The 8557-nt window shown below is 55.6% G+C and overlaps 1 pseudogene across 1 annotated transcript; it reads left to right on the top strand.

Moving 5' to 3' along the window:
* Positions 1-2185: 2185 nt before the first annotated feature.
* Positions 2186-3966, top strand: LOC309604104 (acrosin-like; annotated as a pseudogene). Its single transcript has 4 exons — positions 2186-2364; positions 2703-2969; positions 3250-3395; positions 3820-3966. The product of its transcript is annotated as an acrosin-like (transcript).
* Positions 3967-8557: the final 4591 nt, after the last annotated feature.

Below are 8557 nucleotides of genomic sequence, written 5' to 3'. Positions count from 1 at the left end.
CACAGAACACTAAGAGCAGGATTCATCTACACAGAGGTCCTGTCTACAATATGGCTGTCAACACCAAGTCCCTTTGCCTTGGACTTCCCGTACAGTCCGTGCAATCAGGGGGTTCAAGGCTGGCTTGACACATCCTAGAGGAAAAGCTTTTATTAGATAAGATCAGTCACGCCCTAAACCACGACAAACGAACTTCCGTAGACTACAGTGGGAGCCCAGACCCCTTGTGCAGGTGCAGACACCAATTCACAGCTGTGATGGTTTCTACCATGAACGTCAGCAAGGAAGCCCGTGCCTGACACTGTACTTGATAGAGAACAGCAGGAGACTGTGGTCCTAAGGGTATGTGTTCTCTCGCTGGTGCTGGGCAGAAAGCTGATGCGTTATGCGCTCTCACAGGATGCAGGAGACAGATCACAACCCACATGACAGCAATAACGAATGCCTACCTGGCATTCCTAAGAGGAGGGCATCATCCCGGTGTCTGCAGAGGAAGGCGAACACTTGTGCCAGCAGGTATATTTAGACACTGGAGCACAGAGGAGTCCCACGGAAACCTGCAGGCTGAATTAGCAAGACAAAGGCAGTTACTGACTGTATCAGGGGAAGCCACACAATAGGTTATGCACTTTTTCCAGCAAGATGTCCTGCAATTTTTGACTAGGTACTGCTCCAGTCACCTCTTGGGTTCTTGCTGGTTGAAATGGGCAGCGTGGTAAGGACAGAATTGGAAGGACATCACTTGAATAAACTTTAAATGGATCAAATTTGTATTTGCCATTGCTAGTAAAACAGGGGCAAGAGCCTAGAAGACAGCATGCAAGGTCAGTAGAGGACCCAGCTATTTGTTTGGTAAAATACAGCCCCAAGGGACTAATACTCAAGAACTCATCTGGACCTAACAGATGAATGACATTCTTTCTCAGCCAGCTCAGAAGAGAATCACATCCCAATCCTGAGAGGCTGAAAGAAGATGTACTCTATGCCAATCTGCCAAGGCTGACAGAGGATTTACCAAAGCCATGGAGAATGGCACGTGGGGCTGAGAGCAGGAGCACCCTTCTCTGTTGAGAGCTTAGAGTTGCATGTCCGTGGCCACGCATACCAGGCGCCACAAGTGCCCTTGTCAGCGTTGGCCCAGAACAGCGCTATAACTCATAGACAGCAAGGACGTGAAGCCTGCCAGCGGGTGCTGCTGTGGCCGACAGAGCCAGCGTGGGCCGTGCTGCATCCGCGTTTCACTGCGCTTTGTGCAGGAAGGTTGACGCTGCGTGGGTACGCTTGGCTTATTTGCCTTGCACATCACTGCTTGCCCGCTGCCGCTGTAACCAGATTGGGTCAACACCCAAACATGTGCATTCTGCCTGTAGGAGCTATCATCTCTGGTGTATATCTTTTGGGAAGGAGCTGGCGGCAAACGGCTGCAGGGAGCAGGGTGGCAGTGAACTCCCCAAAGAGGCTGTGATGCCCCACTTGGGCTGTTCCTGCTAGCTGGTAGCAGGCAGCGCTCGGAGCCCGGTGCTGCTGCCTGCCACGGGGCCTGCACACCCTCATCCCGCAAGCAGAGCACTCAGCGGGGGGCTGTCGGGGGGTGTCCGATCCCAGCTTCTGCCTCCCCTCCTGCTTGGAACCCCTCATGTTGCCCCCCTCCCCCGACAGGCCACCGTGCCCAGCACCCGGAACCAGCGACTCTGTGACATCAGCCCCGGGGACAAGGCCACCGCGGGCAATGTGACTACTGCGGGCGCTACGTTGGCTGCTGCACTGGTGGCAGCGATGAATTTGCTCCCCCTCCTCGTCCTGCTGGCCGTGTGCTGGCCTGTGCACGGCACATGGGACAGCTGTGGGTAAGTGGCCCGAGGCTCTGGGAGGGAGCTAGGGCAACCATTATGGGCTTCACTGGAAGGTGCCCGCTTGTCCCCCGTGGCCACGTCACAGCTTCCCGAACCCCATGTGGGAGCCTCAGTTCCCTGCCAGCACCCAGGCTGCCGGCACAACTCATCTACGGGGCTCAAGCAGAAACAGGGGCGGATGGACGCACACCCCACAGGGTTCCCTGGCCCTGCTGTCCATGCAACGCCTTGTGGGGAGGGAAGACGGCTGACCTTCAGCCTCAACAGCAGCGAGCGGTCGAGCAGGACAGTAATGAGTTTCTGGTTGCAGAGGGACCTGCGGGCTCCGGCCCATGGCTGCTCACTACGGCACGTGGCGCGTCGTGGGGGGCAGAGATGCCCAGCCAGGGGCCTGGCCCTGGATCGTCAGCATCCAGGGGCCCTGGGAATTAGGCACAGGGCACATCTGCGGAGGCTCCCTCATCAGCCCACAGTGGGTCCTCACAGCAGCCCACTGCTTCATCAAGGCCAGGTAAGGAGGACCAGGGAACGAGCATATCCCCACAACACTAGCAGCTGCCCTGGACGCAGCACCATGTGCTACTCCCATCCCGTTTCCTTGCAGCACACCCAGTGCCTGGGCACTCCAGAGCCCAGCTGAGAGACTGCTCAGGAGAAGGCTGGGCTCGTGCCACTGCTTCCTAGCAGCCTCCAGCTCGACATCCCTTGCACCTAAGGCATGCGAGGGCAGTCGCACTCTCCGTAGCGCTGCTGCCCTCTCTCCCCTGTGAAGGAGAAGGCAGGGAACTGCTGGGCTGCTGCAGCACACGGCTCCGCTCCCTCTGACCCCTCTCTCCATCTGCCTTCCAGGCACATCACCATGTGGCGCGTGGTGGTCGGGGCCACCCAGCTGACTCAGCTGGGCCCTGAGGTCCAAGTGCGCCATATTAAGCGGCTCCTGGTTCACGAACACTACAGTAATATCTTGGAGAGGAACGACATTGCCTTGCTGGAATTGGACCAGGCCGGTCCAGTGCAGCTACTACATACAGCTTGCCTGCGTGCCCGACGCCTCGCTGAGAGTGTCAGAGCTGACAACCTGCTATGTCAGTGGCTGGGGTTCCACGACCGCGAGATGTGAGTTCCCAAAAAGTGCTCGTGTCCTGAGTGCAAGCTTGGCACACTGGGGAGACAGGCTAGGCTTCCTGAGAGCAGAGGTGAAAGCCAGAGTCAGGCTGCGGGGACGTCTGCCTACAGAGAGTTGGGCCTGAGCCATTCCCCAAAGCAGGGCAGAAGGGAAACACCGGTACAACGCCTCTCACGACGCAAAGCCAAGCCCCACAGAAAGGGTTCACCCAGACAGGCGAGGAGAACTGGCAACGAGCTGCTGGGTGTTAATTCCTTTCTGTGCTCACAGCTGGAGGAGCAACGGATGTCCTGCAGGAGGCCAAGGTCCGCCTCATTGATGTCAACCTCTGTAACAGCAGCCGGTGGTACAGAGGGGCCATCCACAGCTACAACTTGTGTGCTGGCTATCCGCAGGGTGGCATCGACACCTGCCAGGTAGGGGCGTGCTACAAGTCAACCCCCGGCAGCACAGGCAGCCCTGACACAACCGCCCAAATGCACCCCAGCACGGGCTTTGCCTGGCAAGTCACCCTGCCACCGCTGGGTCCCCACCGCTGTTGGGGCTCACCTCCCCTTCCCCAAAAAGCCCATCTAGTGCTCTTGGCAGCCCAGAGCTCCAGATCCCAACCCTGGCACCTCCGTCTTCCACCCATCCAGGATCACTGTGCAGAGATGAGAGAGCCCTGCCTTACAGGCCCACAGCCCCCTCCCAGACAAGGTGCTGGAGGCTCCAGCACCTGAGCAGAGCCGTTCTGTGCAGTGAACACAGCTCTGGCAGCTGCTGTGAGAGAGAAGGAGCCAGCCATAGTGCCGACAGTGGCCACCCAACAACACCTTAATGCTCTCTGCCCTGCTGCAGGGTGACAGCGGTGGTCCTCTTGTGTGCAAAGACAACAACGCCGACTACTTCTGGCTTGTTGGAGTGACCAGCTGGGGGAAAGGCTGTGCGAGAGCAAAACAGCCTGGGGTCTACACCTCCACTCAGCACTTCTACGACTGGATCCTGGTACAGATGGGACTGCACCCAGCACTAAGGGCTATGCCAACATCACGGGCATTTTCTCACCGCCTCAATCCCCGTTCAGAGGCCGAGGCCAATAACAACACAATCGGGCAGGTTTAGGAGCTTGACATCCAGCCACAGACATTACCTGGACTTCATTTCCATACTGTTATTTCAGGAATCTAAGAACATGCTGTGCTTATGAATCCAGGGAGTGAAGATGGATTTATGTTTCACTAGCAAACATCCAATCCTGATCATCTGCAAAGGCAGAAAAGGCCGGGGCTGTGGTCATGTTTACGTAAGTGGTGGTTACGTACACATGGGTGCTGGTAAAGGCATTGCTGTCTCTATGCGAATCTGCTTTGCCGTTCACATTAACTGTGTAAGCCTGCGTGCGTGTTTGTGTACCTGGCTCTTTGGAATGCAGCGTTAAGTCTCTTGAACACACACACGGCAACAGCAGCAGCCACATCCATCAGGCTGGGATAGGACAAGCCTCCTGGGCGTGAGAGCCCACCTGATTCAGCTCCAGCGGACCTGAAAGGAGAAATCCCCCGTCTGCACAAGTCTACTGGTTCCGGCTGCTCTGGGAAGTACAAGGCCCCGTACTTCACACCAGGTTAGTGCTCCCTCCTCTCCTCTGCACGGGCAGCTTTGTGAAGTCCCCTATGGTTTGCCTGTCCAAAGCTCCAAGAGAAGAAACTGAGCTCCACCTGGGGGTTTCTGCTGCAGGGTCCTTTCACAGTGATCCAACCCCAGACCAGCCCTGCCATAGGCTGATCCCGCTGACCCCTCACTTGCCCCCGCTGCTCTTTGGCCTGGAGTCAGACCCAGCCGAGAACTATGATCTGCTGCAGAGCAGCGCAGGGCTGGAGCGTCTGCAAGTCCTGAAGGAGATCAAACTGCAGAAAGTGCTTTTTGAACAGCACATGGAGTCTGGGGACAGCCAGATCAGGAAGGACAGGGATCCCGCCCTGCTGCCTACCAAACTGCACTCCTAAGCCCTCCTGCTGCCACTGCTCCTGGCCTCTTGCTGCTCCATCCCCTTCTGTTGCTCCATGCTGGGACCCTATCCCAAACCCACCAGACCCCCCCGCCCCCAACTACCCAAGCTCAGCCTTAGAGCTACCCTGCAGCTTTGGCTCAGTGACACCGCTGACTGATGGAGCACTGGGGCAGCAAACTGTGCGTTGGGGAGATTGCCAGCCCTGCTAGGAGGGCAGCTCAGGGGACCCTGTGCTCTCTGCTGGACGTTCAAGCTGAGGCCTCTTGACAGAAACCCGGACTGGCTCAGGGAGGGACCATGAGACAGCATCATCTCCAGAGCCAGAACAGCTCCTTTCAAACCATCATCAAGGTGAAGCAAAGGGCATGCCCCAGTCTCCAGAGATCCCAGCACAGCTGGAGGCACGCTGTGCACCCCTGGGTGGGAACAGAGGTGGCAGCTGCAGCACCAGCACTTGCCAGGGGCCAAGAGCACAGCAAGAGGAGGATGGGATGGATGGTCCTGGCAGCTTCAGAGGCAGGACCTTGCATGGCTAGCGCAGAGGGGACGTGCTGAGGCAAAAGCAGCTCAGGGTATGCGTGCTCAAGCACCTCCAAGGCCTTCATGACTCCAGGAGGTGGAGATGTGGCTGGTGGTTGGCAGGCCTGGTCCTCTTGTGAGGTCTGTGGGTGCTGGGGCTGATCAACCAGGTGGGCTGCAACCACATGCCAGCCCCATGACTGAAAGACTCGCTCTCCTCTTGCTCGTGAGCTAGTCCAGCTTCGAGTTCACTAGCCAACTGCCCATGCCCACAGCGCTCTCACCAGCAGCTGGCCCCAGACACTCGCTGTTTCCAGCTGCTGGGGCCCTGTGACCTGTGTTCCCTTCTGCCGCTGCTAGCAGCCAGGCCTCTGGACCCACTCCCGTCACGCTGGGGCCACAGAGTGGGGCCACACAGAAAAGGATTTGGAATCGCTCTCAGAAAGAAGGTACGACGGACTGTGGTGATCAGGTGCAGGGCTCAGGCAAACAAGCAAACCAACCAGCACTTTGCTTATGTGTGACTGGCTCCTTGATCCCCCCTTCTCACCATTTTCCATGCTTATACATCCCCCTCCTCTTCCTTCACTCCTCCCTTTCTCCGCCTTTGTCTCCTCCCAAACAAGGCACCCACCCCCAGTTATTTTTTTTCCCTCTTGCTCCCAGGTTTGCCCCATCTGTGAACAGAGTTGGGGTTTCAGGTGCCGTTAGCTAGGTCACCTTCGACTTCCATGGCATTACTGATGCGGTTTCCTGGGTACTGCTATCCCTGACAGATTCCTCTCCCCAAAATGACCCCAGCTCTTCCTTCAATTATCTGTGAAGTGTGGCCACCTCTCCCATCATTCCCCCTCAACCACCTGCAAAATCTGGTGCTGGAAGAGCAGAGTATCCACAGAAGACAAGTTGTCTTCTCTAAGGCCTTCTTCTGTCTGCTCTAAGCAGATATGGGGCACCACCTTCAGATCCATTCTCAAAAACCAAAGCAGCCTTGAGTCCAGTTTGCTTGGGGCCCAGTTCTGGTGCCTGTGAAGCCATGCGACGCCTCAAGGGCCCTGAGAAGAGCAGCTATTCCACTTTCAGACAGAGCCTGCCCTGTCATCCCAGGGACCAGGCTGCACACCCAGCTCTGGGCCTTAGGTCTAACCCCACAAGCCAGGATGGCAGCACCAAGCTCCCGCACCTTTCACGAGCTCTGAGGCTGCCCCCCTTCAAGCCACTGCTCTCCACCCTGCTCAGCAAATGCAACGCACGTGGCTGCCTCCTGCTTTTCTCCCATGACTGCCCTGCACTCCAGCATGTGAGCAAGGCTCCACCATACAGCTGTAGAAGGCAGACTGATGAGGTGAGGTTGATACAGGATTCACCAAAGCCCTGGAGAACGGCATGTGGGGCTGAGGGGTTCAGAATCAGAGTCACTTAGGTTGGAAAAGACCTTTAAGATCACTGAGTCCAACCACAAACCAAAAACTACCAAGTCCACCACTAAACCATGTCCCTAAGTGCCACATCTACACATTGTTTAAATGCCTCCAGGGATGGGGACTCAACCACTTCCCCGGGCAGCCTGTTCCAATGCTTGACAACCCTTTTGGTGAAGAAATTTTTCCTAATATCCAACCTAAAGCTCCCCTGGTGCAATTTGAGCCCATTTCCTCTTGTCCTATCACTTGCTACTTGGGAAAGGAGACCGACCCCCACCTCACTACAGCCTCCTTTCAGGTAGTTGTGGAGAGCAATAAGGTCTCCCCTCAGCCTCCTTTTCTCCAGGCTGAACAACCCCAGCTCCCTCAGCCGCTCCTCACAGGACTTGTGCTCCAGACCCTTCACCAGCTTCATTGCCCTTCTTTGGACACTCTCCAGCACCTCAATGTCCTTCTTGGAGTGAGGGGCCCAAAACTGAACACAGGATTCAAAGTGCGGCCTCACCAGTGCTGAGTACGGGGGGTGGTCACTGCCCTAGTCCTGCTGGCCACTCTAATTCTGATACAAGCCAGGATGCCACTGGCCTTCTTGGCCACCTGGGCACACTGCCGGCTCATCTTCAGCCAGCTGTCGACCAACACCCCCAGGTCCTTTTCCGCCGGGCAGCTCTCCAGCCACTCCTCCCCCAGCCTGTAGCGTTGCATGGGGTTGTTATGACCCAACTGCAGGACCCGGCACTGAGCCTTGTTACATCTTATATAGTTGTCAAGGAGAAAGTGCAAGAGAAGGATTAGCACCAACAAAAGGATATGGATGAGGAGAAGTTGGATGGAAAGGTGTAGGAGAAGGAGGAGGAGAAAGAGCAACACAAGAAGGAAGAAGAGGGTAAGGAGGAGGAAAAAATAGGACGAGGATGAAAAGGAACAGGACAAGGAGGAGAAAGATGAGAAATGAGCAAGAGGAAGAAGAAGAGGAGGAGGTGGACGAAGAACAGGAGAAGAAATAGGAAAAGGAACAGGAATAAGATGAGGAAGAGGAGGAGAAGAAGAAGGAAAAAAAGGAGGAGAAGGAACAGATGATGAAGGGGAAGAAAAAGAAGAGGAGGAGGAGGAATAAGAGGACAAAAATTAAGAAGAATACGAGGACAAGGCGAAGGAAGAAGAGAAGGAAGAACAGGATTTGGAGGAGGAGGAAGAAAAAGAGGAATATGAGGTAGGAGAAGATGAAGAGAAGGAGAAGGAGTAATATGTTGAAGAACAGGAGGAGGAGAAGGAGAAGGAGAAGGAAGAGGAGAGGAGAAGGTGGAAGGAGAACAGAAGGAACAGGAGGATGAGGATAAAGAACAGGAGGGTAAACAGAGTAACAGAACAACAGGAAGAGGAGGAAGAACACCAGAAGGAAATAGGAGGAAGGAAGAGTTGGAGGAGGAGGAGGAGAAGGAGGGGGTATAAGGAGAAGGACTATGAAGAACAAGAAGCAGGAGGAGGAGGATGAACATGCAGAGGATAAACATGCAGAGGTGTATGAGGAGGAGAAAGTGAAGGAGACCGAGGAAGAAGAGGTGGAGGAAGAACTGGATGAAGACAAAAAGGAGGAGAAAGAAAAAAAACAAGAGGAGGAGGGAGAACTATAGGAAGAACA

This window comes from Platalea leucorodia (genome assembly GCF_965183815.1).
Source record: "Platalea leucorodia genome assembly, contig: HAP1_HAP1_SCAFFOLD_347, whole genome shotgun sequence".
Classification (NCBI taxonomy): Eukaryota; Metazoa; Chordata; class Aves; order Pelecaniformes; family Threskiornithidae; genus Platalea; species Platalea leucorodia.
Note: the sequence above shows the minus strand (reverse complement) of the source record. Positions and strands in the feature narration are given on the sequence as shown.